At 40.0% G+C, this 18,005-nt stretch overlaps 1 protein-coding gene across 8 annotated transcripts in view; it reads left to right on the top strand.

The window, feature by feature from the left end:
• Window positions 1-449: 449 nt before the first annotated feature.
• Window positions 450-18,005, top strand: part of rerea (arginine-glutamic acid dipeptide (RE) repeats a) — a 500,784-nt gene continuing 483,228 nt past the window's right edge. For 7 of the 8 annotated variants that reach the window (XR_013578875.1, XM_078557838.1, XM_078557840.1 and 4 more), the window contains exon 1: window positions 450-803. The gene's annotated coding sequence lies outside the window, so the exon portion shown is untranslated. The remainder of the gene's footprint in view (window positions 804-18,005) is intronic. The other variant, XM_078557845.1, reaches the window with a different exon arrangement.

Consider the following 18,005-nt stretch of genomic DNA (forward strand, 5'->3'; position numbering starts at 1 on the left):
CCCCCCCCACCCCCCCACCCCCCCCCCCCCACCCCCCCCACCCCCCCCCCACCCCCCCCACCCCCCCCCACCCCCCCCACCCCCCCCCCACCCCCCCCACCCCCCCCCACCCCCCCCACCCCCCCCCCCACCCCCCCCCCCACCCCCCCCACCCCCCCCCCACCCCCCACCCCCCCCACCCCCCCCCCACCCCCCACCCCACCCCACCCCCCCCACCCCACCCCCCCCCCCCACCACCCCCACCACCACCACCCCCCCCCCCCCACCACCCCCACCACCCCACCCCCACCCCCCCCCCCCCAGTTTACATCCTGAGCTGCAGCCTCTCCCTTCACTGAAACATTGTTTCTGGACATTGAGCTTTTAAATCAATTCAGTCCTCTTTCTCCTTGGCGCTGATTGGTTGGCGGGGTTGCGGGCGGCGGGCTGGTCCAATGAGAGCGGCGGTTACTGGTGGGTGCACGGTGTCCTGTGGTTACTGTGTTACCCTGGGCTCTTGCTCCTCACTCTCTCTCTCTCAGGGATCCTGTTGTCTCTCCAAAAAGGAGAGAGAGTGGGGGGGGGTGGAAAAAGAAAGAAAGCCACACTCCCAACAACAACAACAAAAAGCATCGTCCTCAGCTGTAAACGAAAACAAAGACTCGAGAGGGAAGGAAAGAAAAACATACACGAGAGAGAGAGAGAGAGAGAATAACCTGGGGGAAAAAGGAGAAAATTCAGATGCAATCTCCACCAACTCTTCTTTTTCTTTCCCTTGTGAAGCTCCAGGCAACCAAGGCATTCATGCAGTAGAGGGACAGAAGGTAAGAAAATGGGTTGAAAGATTGGATGTGGTTTTTTGTTTTGTTGTGTGTGTGTTGTGGATTCATTGTGACTGGGACTGGCACTCAGCAACTCACCCAGCCACACACACACCAAGTCCTTTATCTCTCAACAGCTCTTTCACTTTAAACCCTTTTAAACCCTCCACCTCTTTCCTCCCCCCCCTCCCCCCACCACCCCTCTCCTCCCAAACCCCCCACCCCCATTTCTCCTCTCTTAAAATTTGAACCTCCATATACACCAGAACAAGTATGACCATTGTGTGTAATGTTAAAAGCTGGAGTGACACTTGTGGAGATTGAGAGTGTTTTTTTTTTAAAAATAAAAAAAAATTGTGGCTTCTCTGCACTAACATTTATTTGTGTGTGTTTCAACTCCTGCCTGAGAAACTCATCAATGATGTTGCTTCTCGTTTCTTTCCTACCCACCCCCTCACTCTTCTCTGTGTTTGAAACCTTATAGATGTGATAATGTTGGGTTACAAATCTAGCGAAAAATGCGTGAAGATTAGATCTGGTGTTGTTTTGGTGGAGTAGGCCTTATATGTATAGTCTAACCCTCATTATCTGGGCTGAACTAAAAGTAGACTGTGGTGTTTGTTTTTGTGTGTGTGTGTGTGTTTTAATGTGGCAGTGTGAGCACTGCTCATTCACATGTTTGCAAAGAATGCTAGTTTTAAAAAAACCTCCCCAGCAGTGTAGGATTTGGACTGAAACTCAAGGTCTAAAAAAATTAGCTAAGTGTGAAATTTGTTTGATTTCTTGCAGAGATTAGAAACTTCAGTTTCTCACCCCATTATAAATAAATGCAAAATTTGAAGAAAGCTTTCCATGTATGTTTCTGTGCTTCTTTGTTACAGGAGTGGATTTAATGAGATTTTAGTTGCAGATTCAGCCTTTGATTTGCTGTTCTGTGTAAAACAAAATACAGCAATTGGGCTGTTATGCTATATACTATGTGGATAACTAAGGTCATTAATGATTGAGATATGGGTGTGGATTGTGTATATTTCACTGTGGTTATTGAACATTTGGATTGTTGAATGTAAATATACTTGTTTACTCAGATGGTGTGATTCCAGTATATTACAAATATTTGCATACGTTGAAATAGTCTGTTATCAGATATGCAAAAGCAGGTCAATAAAACATATAAAGATTAACGATGATGCACTATAAAGTTTTTTTTAGTCAGATTTCTTTCAAAGGACGAATGTCACGCAGCAAATTATAGAACAGACATAACTCCTACATACTGAATAAATAGGAATTCCAGTGGTGACAATGACAAAATGCTGTGACTAATGCTTTAAGAGCTGATACTAAAATTGAATGGTATCTATATGTAAACAGAGGCTTTACACATTTCAAGATGTGTGCAACAATAACTGTGAAACTGAGTGCTAGTGTGTTGCCAGGATTGTAATACAATCAAGGGGTTCAGATTTCATAAACTGTGAGAGCACAGCTTCAATGGTTTGTGAGCATCAACTGACTCTAACCCCCAAGATTGGGTTACAGCCTGTAACTTACTCCAGCGCAGCTGTTATATTATGGCAGTGGCTGTGTTTTTTTTTTGTGCTTGCTGGTGGTTACTGTGCTGTGGTGTCTATTGTCTATTGCAATTCTTTTGAAGGCAGCAGTGGGATGAGGGGGTACAACAGCTGTTATGGTGAAAGATCTAATGTATATATCCCGTGACAGGGGCCAGTCATACATGAAAAATTTCCCTCTGGCAGCAATATATTGCTTAGTAAACAACCACTTGGCGAAACATGTTGAGGGGCTGCATAACCTGAGTGATTTTCTTTTACCTGCTTATTTTCTCTCTCTTTTCTTTCCTGAAAGCATCAGTTTCTTGATGCCCTCACTGACATCAGTTGCCCTCGAGTACCTCATTCAAACAGTAATTATTTATCTGTGAGCCTTGATGGTGAGTATTGGCAAGTTATTTGAATCTGGGGGCATCACAGCTGAGCCTGATCCTCTTCTTCCCCTAATGTTGGCAGATGTATACTTTCCAGCTGGGACCACTGGATTTAAATCGGGAGTAGGAATCTTGATTGAATTCCCTGTCCTTTAATCTGAATTCAGTTTTAGTGGCCCTACATGGCCCTGACTGAGTTCAGCTAACATAGCATAGAGCAAGGATTGAACCTTAGATCTTTATGCTTGCTGAACCATCTGAGGAAATCCACCCCACCCCCCCCCCCCCCCAAACCCCCCATTATCTTTATCTCTTACTCTCCACACACTCCTTCCCCAATAACACCATTAGAGCGTTCTGCCTTGAAACATACTTGGATGCGTATTTACAAATGGTCAAATACATATCAGCAAAATCCTGTGGTTTGAATGAAACATTTGAATTTGGGGGAGGTTAGATAATTACCACAGATTTTTTTTTGAATTGAGATACAGTGGGTGGTGAAATGATCTGAAATGTGATTTGTTCAGTATGAGAAATGATTTCAGTGCTTTGCTTGTCAATTGTCACACAATGGTGCTATGGCATAACCAACTCAGATCAAGAGCCCTTTAACTTCTTTCTGTCCTGGGACAAACAGAACATTGCCCTCCCAAATTCATTTCACTTCAATTACTGATTGAAATACAAGGTTTCTTATTCTAGGCTTGTTGCTCGATTTAGTAATTGTTGAGGACACAACACTTCACTATTTTACAATAGCTTTAATATGCTGTTGAGAGTGGCTGCTAAGTAAGATAATTAACTGATGTAGTTGTAATTATTAGTGCTGTAAAAATATTTCTATAATTTGAGGTCTTGAATATCATGTGAACAGAATGTTGGTGTGCTTTGCCTAAATGTGAAGGACCAACCAGCAGCAAGTATTAACATTGTGCAATATATTTGTGAGGTTACACTTGGAAATTCTTACTTCTAAAGTGATTTAGATGCATCAGAAAAGTTGCAGCTTACTGAGAGAGCAATTAATCCTGTACTCTGTCCACTACAGGACTTATGGAACAACAAGTGTTCAGTTCAACTAGCTGGAGAGAGAGTGAAAATATGTTATAGATTTTTAGAATAAAGATTAGATAAATTGAATTGAGGAAGCGAAATGAGAATTCACTCTCAAAACAGAACTGTCGTCCTGTGGTTATGGTCCTGGACCAATTATCCGGAGATAGAGTTCAAGTCCCATTGCAGCAGTCGAGTAATTGAATTCTGGTATTTGTTGCCCTGCATTAAAGAAAATAACCATGAAAGCTAGTAGATTATAGGAAAAGACACACCGATTCACTCATGCCTTTCAGAGACGTGAACTTGTTACCCCTGTAAACTTTAACTCATCGTAAACTCTGCGGCAGTATCCTATCACCAAGCCCTGTTCATCCGTTACCCCTGTGTTTGCTCAAATAAATTAGTCCCTGATCCAGCATGCCTCAATTTTAAAATCCTCATCCTCATCCTTGTTTTCAAATCCTGCTGTAGCCTTGCCTCTCTATAATCTCTGTAACTTTCTCCAGCCCAGTAACCAATGTCCCTGCTAAGCTGTGTGGATGCATGGCCATACAGCAGCCTGAAAGGTACAGCACAGGCCTTGTTCTGTGATTCAGTACGAGTGTGTGCGGCCATGCTAAAAGCGTTATGTGCACAACAACTAAATTTTAAAGAGGACATGGCCTACAACCTTCTGAGATCTCTGCTCCAATTCTGACCTCCTGAATACCCCTGATTTTCCTTACTCCATCATTGGCAGTCATGCCTTCAGCTGCCTTGGCCCTAAACTCAGAAATTATCTGCCTCAACTGCTTCCCTTCTCTCTCCTCTTTTCTCTCGCTCTCTCGTGCGTTCTCCCTCCCCTTTTAAGGTGGTTCTTTTTGTCCAAGTATCTCCTTGTGTGGCTCAGTATCACATTTTGTTTGTTAAAGCTGCTGTGAAACACCTGAGGATGTTTTACAACATTAAAGTTGCTATATAAATGCATTTATTGTCGTTGTTGTACATAGTCTCATGTACATGTGACTCTAGGCACACACTGATGGTTGACTGCTGATGCCTTCTGATGCAGCCAAGCAAGCCACTTTTAATTTTACACATTGGAACGAGAAGACGGCTCACTGCCACCTTTTCAGGGCAATTACATATATATGCAGCAGCACCCTCATCCCAAGTACAAACACAGACATAATGAAAAAAAACCGAAGAACCCGTAAAACATTGTGTGGCATTAACTTAAGAAGTAAGCTGTTACAGAATCGCAGAAACACAGTACACTTACTAAAGAGAACATAAAATTGTTGAGAAAGTAATTGAACACAATTCTGTCTGTCAGTTTAGGGCAGAATGTGGATGCCAAGGCAGAACAGTGGGTTAGACCGGTCCTTTTTCATTTCGGCAGCTGGGGTTCATGTCCAGACTGATAGCAGAGAGCACTTTAATTTGCCCGGTGCCTGTAAGCATTCTGAAATGAGTTCAGTTCAGTCCTTGGTGGACTGGAGTCTGTAGCACTGAAACCTCAATATAAATTGGCACTAAGATTGCGAGATTTGCTCAGAGGCCAAAAGATGAAATAGTGTGGAAAATGCACAGTGGTGAATGATTTTCTAAGCTTGAGTTTAAGACTTATTGTTAGGGCAAAAGGAAGTTTGCTCTGGGACTACTTAACGCTGAACTTGGCCTGGGAGCGCTTGATTAATCAACTCCCCATGACTCATGCAGACGCTGCGGGACAAGACGACGAGAGGTACGCTGACCTCCTAAAAAGGCTGCTGTATCTGATCATTTCAGGAGCATTCGGTTGCCTTTGTGGATGCTTCCATTTTTAATAATCAAGGGTTGCCCAAGTAAATTTGGCCGACGGGTGCCCTACTGGGTTGTTAAACAGCATGTCACATTGGTCAGTCAACATTGCAGCTAATGCCTCAGTGTTGGTTCATTTTTGTAAGCGGTTGTAAGTTGATGTGGAATAGGTTTATAAGCTATTTACACTAACCTCATAGCCCAGCCTCACCTGCTGAGAGTTCATGATTTCTTATTTTGAACACCTGCATCTTGTCCTGTTGGGATAGAAAACAGAACATTTTGTAGTGATGTTTTCATGTGGGGGTGGGGGTGAAGTGGCTTGATGATGATAGACCAGGTTTAAAGTAATAAGATGTTTATATTGTAATTTCAAGTTGTAAAGTAAATGCACAGGGGTTTTACATGCCCAGCATTGTACCAGTATTACCTCTATTATGGGTTTATACTGATGTGTTTATGTAAAAATTCTATCAATGTGCAGAAAGATGTTAATCTTTCAGATTTGAATGGTGGAGTGGTTGCTCGACTATGGATGAGATTGTTACACTTTACAGGCTGCACTTCCATGGAACTGAATTGTGGAATAAGTAGCTTTGGAACAGTTATCAAACCTGATAATCTGTACCGTCCATGACTTTAATCCAGGTTTTCCACTGTGTGATGTTAAGAGTACAGTTTCTGCATAGTTTGATGGATTTCTGGATGACCAGCTACCACAGAAATGAGATGCAATCACTAAACAACATTTTTTGGTGAATAGAGGAAAGCATGTGTTTTTTTGTGTGGTGCAGGTTGTAGACATTTCGAATTGTGTATGGATTGCAAACCTTTAATGTAATTGCATTTGTATAGTTTTAAGAAATGTATATATTTGCTGTTTACTTGTAAAATCAACAATCTGCCTGTCTCCTTCCTGTGTAACTAATTGTCATCTCAAAAGTTAAAGGTATATCCAGGTGATTTATATTTTTGTGATTTTCAGTTGTCTCTTTTCATAAATGTGAGGTAGGTATTGGAGCAATTTTATTAATTTTCTCAATGAGATGGTTTAGGAAACACTAGTCTGTATATCCCAAGTTCGTTTCTTTGTGTTGCCTGTGTGCGTGCCTGAGTCATGAGGACATGCAGGCTTGAACCAGTAATAACTGCACACACCTTAGGAATCAGTCCCTGGCCATCTGTTGTTTCGTAGAAAATACAGCTTATGCCTTTAGAGCTTGCCTGAATAAGTAGAGAGTTTGAAATTCCTGTTATTTGTGTCCAAAGGCATGCAAATAATTTTTAAGATGCGTAAAACTCTATACCAGCCAGATGCCTGTTGAATGAATGGATACATAAAACTCAAGCTACCTGCTTATATTTTTATTTGCTATGCTTTCTAAATCTGCAACAGAACAACTTTCCAAAAACAAATTGTCCCACCAAAGCACTTGGTACAAGTTAAAAATTTATGATTGCGTATAGTATTTTGGCAAATGTGTAGTTTTAATTCAATTTGTTTGTAAGTATTAAGTAATTTTAATTGACCATTTAATGCAAAATTTGCAATTTCACAGGGTTAAAAATACCAGGTCAATGGTTTATTTTCAAGTATTTTGCATCCTGCGTGCTGACCTCTTTGTTATTAACTTCCCAGAACTACACAGATCTAGGCAGGCATGATAACATATCTATTACTAACAGACCCCTCCATCTCGTTTATATAATCTATTTGTAAAAATGGTCCATAATAACTTTAATGTTTGTAAATATTTACAGAAGAAACGTTTATTGAAACTATTTTGTACATTGTGCTTTACGTGCAGCTTAAAGATGTAGAGTTGGAATTATTGCTTGCAGATGTTGAAGTGCCGGTGGTATTGCTGAACGTTTAAGTAATAAAATGATTTTGTGTTTCTTTATCCTTGGAGACAGAGCTGGAATCTGCATCTGAACAGTTGGTGGCATAAGCTCTTGTTTGTGAAAGTGCCCTGTTTTAGACTAGCGGTTATTCCATGAATGGGAAGGGAAAGCATGGCTGCTGTCTCTAGTGATTTTAGTGGTATCAGGCTGCTGTCAAAATGGAGAGAAGAAAGGATTTGCAAGAGCCAAAGTATTATTCTGTGTTGATGCATGTATAGTTATATAAAAAATACTCCCCCTCCAGTTCCTTTCTCTTTTAAAAGGCACCGACTTATATTGGGGTATGTTTGTTTATGAGCTAGTCACTCTCCTGTTATTCTTCAGTGGCCATTCTTCACTCACCAGCTAGACCCATGTTTGCTGGCAGACTATTTGACAATTGTAGGCAGTGCAACTGAACCTATGTGCAACACGTGCATGACCTGATTATTTTACCACCACGGCTCCCCACCTCAGACTTCTTCCCGCTGTCCTCTTGGAGACATTGAAAGTAATGATAAGGCCCTAATCATTACGCCAGCTAGGACCTGCAAATTCAATACAGACTGAGGATTGATCTTGGTCCCTTTCTAGTTTATATCTGTAAGTTCTGCATTAATGACTTTCATTGGGAATGGCATTTTTTAAAAATAAAAGCATTTTAAAATGGTGAAGCAAAACTAGAGCCTAGGTAAATATTACAGCGGGCTAATATAATATAAGGATGTGAGGCTATGCAGGCTATCAAACAACAATGTTTCATTACTGCTGCAAATTCTTATAAGAACTTAAAAATATAGTCAGAACTGGAAACTAAATTACGCGACTTCTTCAGGAATATTTGTTCTTATTTGTGAGATATTTGTTATGAAAGCAATACCAGATGGCAGTAAATTGCTACTTGCAAAGTCTAGGTGGATGACAGAACTGGAATATTAACAGGACATACTTCTATGGTTGTTTTTCTCCCACCTTTACTCTGAAGATTATAAAAATCTAGTCTTCAAACCAGGCAGAATAAGTAATTCACTGCTTTTGAAATACTTTGAGCATTGCTCGATCAATTGTAATTAAATCTAAAATAGTGAAAGTGATGCATTTGGAAATTTGACTCAGAAGTTGAAGATAAATTAGTGTCCAAATTTCTGTCCAGTTTTTGTCTCTTTATTTTCAAGGTAATTTAAAAGTTGTGACTTGTACTTGTATGACTCTGGGTGCAATTCCCTGTCCACCACATTGACTTCACTTAAGTGTGGGTTTCCCCACCCTAATCCACATTCAAATATTTACATCAGATGAGATCTGCTCACATCAGCTGCACAAGATCTGAATCTAGGACTTTGGTTTAGTGTTGCATTTCCTTAACAAACTTTGGTCTCCGTTTTCATCCGAGTTCTGGCTTTGTGATTCATGTAAATTCTGAGGCAAAGAATAAAGGGCAACAAGCAAATACATAATTCCTGGGCTTGAATTTGGTTTCAGAAAGTTTGTGGCTATACTGATAGCCTAATGGGTAAAGGCAAACCTAATGCAACAATAAACCAAGGCCCTAAACTTAGTTCCTGCACAGCTGACGTGAGCAGATCTCATCTGGTGTAATTAGTCAAATGTGAGTGAGCGAGGAGAAACCCCAAACTGGGTCCCATTTCCTGATTTCCATCCAGAAATGTTTACTGGAAAGTGGGTATTAAGAAACTGGACAGGCTTGATTGTGATGACCTTGTACATTTACTGTCTAGGTTCATAAATGGTCATTTGGGCATGTATCAGAGGACTGTGAGCAACTGTGATACCTTCGATCAGCAAGTGTAATGTCTTCAGAAGAGCAGAAAATGGAAAAAAAATTTCTGTTTATGGATGTCATTAAAAAGACAGTTTCCCTTCCTTACCCACCCCAACATTTTAGTATTTTCTTGGAGTCTCCCACACCATTCTTCACTCTTTGGGTTGTAAAGCTTCCTTTCCTGTGTAGAAGTGTTCACCAGTGCTTCTCATGAAACTGTAGGTATGAAGTGTGAGAGTGGCTGGCTAATCCTGTGAGCATGTCTTTGTGAAATTGCTTGGTTTTTGTTGTCTCTCATTCATGGATCAGGAACTTATTGTGTGGGGAATCCCCATAGTCTTGGGCAATACCAACATTCCATCTGAGGGAGTATTGCTGGATGTTGTGCATTTGTTGTGTGTGTGCTGTTCTATGAGGGCTGAGAAACAAACTGAAGTCTACTACATAAGTTGTTTGTATTTCAATCAGTCCAGCCGATATTGGCTCAGATTTTGCAGGTGGCGGCGACCGAATAAATGATGCTAGTTGTTCATTATGCATACAGTTGCCCGCAGACTTTTTAAACGATTTTGAGTGGCAATTTAACCATCAGGAATGTGGTGCAGTGTGGTGTCCTCTACAGGGATCTGGGATCTTAGTGAACAAGAAAAGCAACAGTCTGTCTATTCAACTAATTGGATTGAAGAATCCTTATTGCGGCATGCAGAGCCTCAACCAGGAAGTGTAAGCTCGGATAGTTAATTCAATACAAAATCATATATACATAAAGCAAAATAAAGAGAGGGAAAGAAAGATGGGATTGCGAGAGATAAAAGGCACGAAGAAAAAATGAAAACAAAATTATAAAAATCTCCAACAGTAATTCAAACCTGCAGGAATGAGACTCCACATTGGCACAGAAGCTTTACTTTTGCCAGAGAGGTTGTTTGGCAGTAATTAAGACTTGTCATGACGTTAAAAATTCACTTACACATGAATGGACAGGCCCTAATGCTTTCTGGTGTGTATAGTGGATATCTAGTGGGTAAATGCTGCAGCTACACAGCCTTTGTGTTCCTGAATCTGTCATTTATTTTCAAAGCTTCAATGCATTTTAATGAAAAAAGTAAGAATATCAACACATGATAAGAAATAGAACCACAAAAATGGAGATTTTCACTGGGTAGTCTGACTAGGTTTTCACCTTAGCTCCATAACTGACGAGAAAAGGTTACCTAGAAATCACCATCACATTTATTAAATAAGTCATTCTTTGTCGATATTTAGTGTTTTTTTGCATTTTTGATAAACAGTGTTAGTCATGGTGAAAAATGTCAAGCCTTATGGAATGGACAGCTGATGTCACAATCTTAGAAAGGGCTGGATGTAGAATAAAAGCTCCCTCTACTCTGCCACATTAATACGCTTCAATTCCAACTTCGAAAGCGTGCTATCACTGAACATTTCTATTTCCTACACTAGCCATCCTTGCAGTCTGCCTGAGTGAGACTGTCAAATTATAGGCAGTTTTCTGCTATGGATTTGTGGCCAAAAGGAACTTGGCTAATTTGGTTAAGATGCTTAAACTCATTTTGCATAGAACTCTTACAGCTGGCAGAGTGAGAGGAGCCTTTCATCTCATCAGTCTGGCCTGCATCTGAACCCTGGTCTCAGATGAAAGGACAGTATGTTAAACTACTGTGCTAAACAGTCCCACCCTTTTCCTTTTTTCCTTATGTAAAAGTCGCCTCCTGAATGCACCAAGGCTTGCTTATTTCCAGTCACTCTCGTGGTTTTGTTTAATTTTTAAAAAGTAATCTCTTCCTGTGTCTCGCTGTAAAAACAGCTCTCTTCATTTCAGTGGGTTTGCAATCTGTTTCACTGATTCTAATGACTGATTTTGGCAGGACTATTCTTTTTGTACTTTTCATGACATGGAAATTTTAGCAAATTATTTTATATTTGTTTTCTGACCAGTTTCTTTCCTCTCCACTAACTAAGTGAAACATAACTCTTACTGCAAAGTAATCAGTCATTTAAATTTCTACCTGAGGCACATGAAATTTGGAAACAGTGAGAAGCTGCTTTTTTGTGAGAGCCATTCATTTTATATATTTTTTGGCTTGATGAAGGAATGTAAGGCCATTGAGTCTTAGGAGGAATAATGAGCAATCTTACTGCACACGAAGACATAGGGCACAGATGGTAGAAATTCCATGGGAGAATAGGAAAGAGATGGAGAAGGAAGTTAAAATTTAAATGTTTACAGAGAACATGTAAGATCATTGTCACCTTGTAAACACCTAAATTAACTCAAGGCAGGTGTAAAAGGTAGTCAGTAGATCCAAGATTTGCAACTGCACTGGGGTTGCATGCTGTTTAGTGCCAAAATGGTGTGAAACTACTCAGGTCTGATTTGGATTTATGTTATAATTTAAACATTACTGCAGGGTGGAAAATTCTTCAATTATACTAAGAGTGCAGCAAATGTTTGCGGTATATTTTTACTATAAGTTTGTGCTAAAGAACCTACAAAATTTGCAGCACTTTGAAATGACAGGCGATAAATGTGATTACGGTTTGGGATCTGTGCTGTCTTTTTATACTGCAGTTAATAACATTGGTTACACCTAAGTGCCTTAATCAATGTGATAATTGCACTGAAAATTAGTCTTTGTTTCTTTTCCTTCCATTTCGTTCCTCCCTCCTGTCCTGAAAGCTCTGACTCACTCATATCTGTCAACATTTTCTAGTATCTTGCCTAGGTGGAAAAAAGTTGCATAATTTGGTTAAAATAAACATGCAGTTATTTCCACCATCACTCTTGCTATCCTGGACTCCTCATTCATGGGGTTGATTTTTATATTGTCTACCTATCTTACCTGATGTTTCAAAAAGTGCCCCATTTCTGTGTATTCTTCACCCGTTTGTCAAAAGCTTTGTTTAGTCTCACTGTAAATTACAGTAGCAAATATATTATATCTGATGTTCTGAAAGACTGTAGGTTCTAAGTTTTTCTTTGTTAAATTTTTTCTAAATATCTGCTTCTGCAATCTACTAAACGGATTGGTTGTCTACATTAATGTGTAGAACTTGCAGTTGCTCTCTGTTAGATCTTCTCCAATCTCAATCTTGGTAATCCGTACGTGTGTGGTTGACTCTTTGCCAGTGAATGTATACAAAGTGCAGGCATCATGACATCAACATCACTAAGGTCATGTGTGGAACCTGGTGAATTCCACTGCAGCCATGATATCAAAATAAAGATATACACATTGAACCTGACTCAATCACTTTCTCAGAAACTTCTGAGCTCTGAAGAGTAGCGGCAATCAGAAATCCCCAGTTTAATTTTTTAAAAATCATCTCAGCTGTTGGTCTCAGCAAATTTGGCAAATGTATTCTTGTTGGTTTTGCTGGCAGTGTGGTACTTGTGTATTCAGGAGCTGGCACCACTGGTGACTTTCATGTGCTTTGTGTTTTTGTGTGATGTGGCTGCAATGAAAGCTGAATAGTTGAAACAATGCATTAAATATCTAGGAACTGTACATGTGAACAGTTCAATTGTAAAATTCTCTTTGAATAGTTAAAGCCATTTGAAGAATGATATGGAAAATCAGTTTGAATATTGATTTTATTGAAATTTTGTAAAGTTTGTAAGATACACAATTCTGTTGACACTCTGTAATCAAAAGGGAGTTGTCTTGCCCACGCTGACTTATGCAATTGCTCATTAACGCAGTTTGACTTGAACTGGTTACTGAGCATTGGTAAGAGGCCTTTTCTCTCATAATTGTGTGTGTCATAGGGGAAGGAGAAGTAAAAAATTAATTTAAGAGGGAGGAGTGCAGTTGTGTTGACCATTAGTGTTGTATGGCTTGTTGTATTGCTCAATGCTACGGATGCAGGGTGAGTTCTACCTTTGCATTTCTTGTAGTTGCTGCGCTGAAGACCATTGTGTGATCCACTTTATTAAAAAAATGGTAGAACACACTCTATTTTATAACTCACCACTTTTTATGTCAGAAAATGAAAATCTACATGGCAGAACTCCACTGTTGTAATTGTAGTTGGCAATGATATCTGAAGATTAGATCTCCCAAAAGGAAAGCTCGGAAATGGGTGTTTGGATGGGAAATGTAAAATTGGAAAAGTAGTCAGAATGCTAAGTGGTTCAAGGCTGTAACACATTGTAGAGGGTTCAGATGACGCATATAGACTGCTTGTTCTTTGTCTTAATTTAGTGTATTCAACCTTCTATCATTCACTAAAGTATTTTTAATGTATTAACTGTTTTTTATGTTCTGCATAGCATAAGAATCTGTTATTATTCATATTTTTGTTAGCGCTGCCATAATGGTATAAAAATGCTAATATATTTAATGTCCCAATATGCTTCTTGTGAGGTACTCCAAGTTAGTACCTCTAGTGCCATCGATGATGGACCTTTAAGCATCAGCGCTTCACCTTGGCGCCAAGTGTTCTTTCCAGATGTAACTTGAGTTCTGCAGCACAAGCATGAGCAAGGCATGAAAACTTCACATGCCTATTGTTGCACTTTACTGATATCCTAAAGAGGAAATCTGTCCTGAAATTTTGGCTGTGTGGAAATTTCACAATATTTACTTAAGTCCTTTTGGAAGTCGAATTTATTTACATATCACCTTTCATGACCGCAGCATGTCCCACAGCGAATTAATTACTTGAACTATTGTTTCATAGACAAACCTGTGGTAGCCAATTTGTACAACCCTAGATTCACAACAGCAATAAGATAAATGACCAGTTGTTCTGTTTTGGTCGTCCTTCTGACCTATGCTTTCCCTGCCGACATGGAAGGAGTTTACCTCCACACACAATCAGATGGGAAACTCCTCAACGTATCAAGAATGAAAGCTAAGACAAAAGTGCTGCACATGCTGTATGCTGATGATGCTGCACTGGTTGCCCAAACAGAAGATCGGCTCCAAAGGCTCATGGATTGTCTGTCCCATGCCTGTGATATGTTCTCCCTCACCATCACTGTCAAGAAAACTGTAGTTATGGGACAGGGTGTTGCGTCTCCACTTGTGATGAGGCTCAAAAGCACACCACTGGAAGCAATCAGCTAGTTCTGCTACCTTTGATCAACACTGACAGAGAGCCTGTCCTTTGACGAAGAGCTCGGCACACTCATTGGAAAGGCAGCTGCCAATTTTGGCCAACTAACAAAATGGGTATGGAAAAACAAGATGCTTATCTGCAAGGACTGTATCCTCAGCATATTGCTGCATGACACCAAAGCCTGGACAACTTATAACCACGAGAAAAGTCTCAATAACTTCTATCTCCAATGTCTACAATGCATCCTTGGTATCACTTGGAAAGATAAATGAAGCAGCCCTTTCTAGGGCAAACATGCCAACATGCTGGCACGAATCAAGCTCGTTTGGGCATGTGCACAAGATGGAAGAAGACCACATCCCCAAGGGTATATTATACGGGGGGGGGGGGGGGTTATCTGTGTCAAGAGACCAGCAGGGTGCCCAAAGCTCCAATTCAAGAATGCTGTCAAAAGACATACGAAAGCCCTCAACATCAGTCATGACAAGTGGGAAACTCTAGCTGATGATCGATGGAAATGGTGATACCACCTGTGGGCAGGAATTCACCACCATCAAGACATGTGGCTTCAAAAGCTCCAAACAAAGCATCAGCAGACATCATCCTACACCACCGGCAAGGGACAACTTCATGCATGGCACTTGTGGCAGACTTTGCTTTTCCAGAATAGGCTTGCTCAGCCATCAAAAGAAGTGCAGCAGATGATTTTACCTGACATCACCAAAGCTCTGAGGCTGATTCCCATCATCCCTCGCAGATGAAGGATGTCAATCATTCATACATGCATTGTTACCTTGCCTGAAATTGGCTAACCCTAAACACACCAGGGATTTAAGTCTGAGCTTTACTTAGTCATCATAGTCTAATGCTACACAGTTCAGTGTATTTTTCCACTCTGATATTGGAGAAGGATTGTTTGGAGTTGAATAGTAAATGCAGAAGAAATGATAATCCTCACTACAAAAATGCTTTTAAAGGAGCATTGTGTTTGTTTAAAAGTCCTTGGTAAACCTTTTGTATGCTTGGGAAGAGAGAAGAGCACAATATCAAATACTTCTTAGAAATGATGGATCTTAAATGAATATTTTTCTATGCTGTGTGAGAAAGTGAAAAAAAATGTACTCTCTATGGAACTATATTGATGATGGAGTTTATCATTTCAAATAAACATTATTGATGAAATGGAGGAGCGGTTTTGCAAGTCCTACCAAAACATTTGCTAGATCATTGATGTTTCATGTTCTTTTGCAAACCTATTTATGGAACAATATGGGAGTAGAATAATGACTGATGGAGAATGAATGTCAAGAAATGAGAGTTGACTGAATGACTTGAACAATTAGGAGACCATATATCTGTGGAAGCAGCTGTGGGTTTGTTTTTATAATCTTGTAAAATCTTGCAGGCCGAATCGGATTGCTAATATTCCATAGACTTCGCGCAGAATGAATGCATAAAGGCTTCTTAATTGTTTGGTATAATTTCTTTCAGTATTTTTTGCAGAAGTGTATTGACATTTGGGTTGACTCTAAGTGTGGTGAACAATGATGGGTGGTGGGGATGCTGTTTGAGCACCCTTGGTTTGCCGTGAAAATCAGATGAGAGGCATTGTATAGTTCACAACATAACTTGGGGTTGGGGTTGTGTGATTTTTAAAAAAATGTTTTCATTTCAAGCTAGTTGTAAGTTTTTAAAGTTTGTATTTTTCCCTTCTTTCCAAAGGTGGTGGCTCATGCTGCAATATGGTCCCATTAGTATTGGTGGGAGTTATCAAAGTGATGTGTAAGCAAGAGAGTGAATTTCAGCAGGCTATTTGACTGGAGGAATGCTAGATTAGTGTTTCACAGTGCATTTTCCAGCAATGGTCACTGAATAAGGAGTGAAAACAATGGTTGAAACCACCCCCCACCCCTGCACCCCACTACCCACCCACTCTGTACTACGGCAATTCTTATCCATGTTTCTTAGAATGGGTAAGTTTGTTCTAACTATTTCGGATGTTGAGGGATTGAGTTACTGTTTACAGACATATTCCAGTACTGTGTATGTTTGAATTGGAATTGTTTGTATTTGACTGTAACTCATTGACTTTGCTATAGTTTTATTTGTGTTACTTTTTCTGTACAATGATTAAATTCTGTGTGTGCAATAATCGCAGAAGGATGATAAAAATAGTATGTACATTTTGACTATAAACCAGTAAACAACAGTCATCCTTGCTGAAATTTGGTTGAGTGAAAATGAGCTACAGTTTATTTGAATAATTTGCTGCACTTCTCTGCACTTGTATTCACAAACCCTCTATTTGTATACATAGCTTTGAACTTTTGGTTGCCTCTGAGCAGAAACTTATTCCATTGTACTTAAATCTGATAGGCAAACTCTTCAAATCTCAGTTGGGTTTTGCTTTTCTATGCTGTGCTTAGCACAAATCACGGAACTTGAGAAGCAGAATCTAAGATTTGAGGAATGTACACAGCTACAGGATAGTTTTGTAAATTAATTATTTGTAATTAACAAAATAATGAAAGCGTGGCAAAAACATTCTGGGGAAGGTTGTGGCTGAAATTCCGAGTTGTTATTTTCTCACTTACATTTGTGTGTCCCTTTCCATATTGTAATGTGCCCCTTTACATGTTGATAACCAATAGTACATATCTATATGCTTCCCGTTGTTTTTGCCTCTTACTAATGCTGTATTTGTTCCCCACTCCCTGTGCTTTTCAATAATTACTTACTCCCTCTCTTGATATAGACCTCACACCAAGCACTGCTGAGGAGGTGGCTAGGCAATCTGTTCCCAGGCTTTTACAGTGGTGGTCTTGATGTGACTTCTAGGAGATATGCAAGAGCCCCTGGTGATTCATTCATCACTGAAAAATAAATTTCCTCCTTGCATGGATGGAATCTTCTGACCTTCACTTGCAAATGCCCTTTTGTGGCTTAGTTTGAATTGGAATTTTGCTATGTAGGAATTTGTGGGCTTGAATCCATGTTTTGTCCATGGTAAATACAGAAAATGCATAAAAATGGAGATGTTCTGATGGAGAATGTTTGATTGTATATCTTTATATGCTATTCATTTTAGTTTCCAGATCCTGAAGGTGATGAGCCTTTCATATCAGAGTTCAGTTTCATTGAAGCTGATGGTTCTCTGGTACTTCACGAGTGACCTGTGTCATGTCGGTGGACTATTATGGGAGCTGTCACAACTGAGCTCGACTGTGTCCTTACCTGACTTTCCATCACTTACAATTCCCACAAGGCTATTGGATAGCCATTAGGAGTGGAAGCCCTGATTGGCTCCCCTTCTCTAGTTTGAAATGCTGCAGCTGATTCATACCATTTAAGCATATTGCCTTGAGTACAAAATCAGCTTGCTATATTGAACCTGGGGTGTTCTTTGGCTGTGTGACTTTGGAGCATATTATGCTGCATTGTGCATTTACGCACAGCCTTCAAAGGGCTCTCAAATTCCACATCTAGAATGAGAAGTTTATGACTTGTGTGGAGTGTGCTGTAATTTAATTGGTATAGACTGACATTCCTGGAATTAGCCTCTCTGGTTTCCTTTTGTATTTTCTTGGAAGCAGCCAACTCAAAAAAATGGTGTAGCTAAATGGAAAAAATACCTTGTGAAATGAAATGACTTGGATCCAGTACTCAG

Source organism: Cetorhinus maximus, chromosome 15, assembly GCF_964194155.1.
Source record: "Cetorhinus maximus chromosome 15, sCetMax3.hap1.1, whole genome shotgun sequence".
Taxonomy (NCBI): domain Eukaryota; kingdom Metazoa; phylum Chordata; class Chondrichthyes; order Lamniformes; family Cetorhinidae; genus Cetorhinus; species Cetorhinus maximus.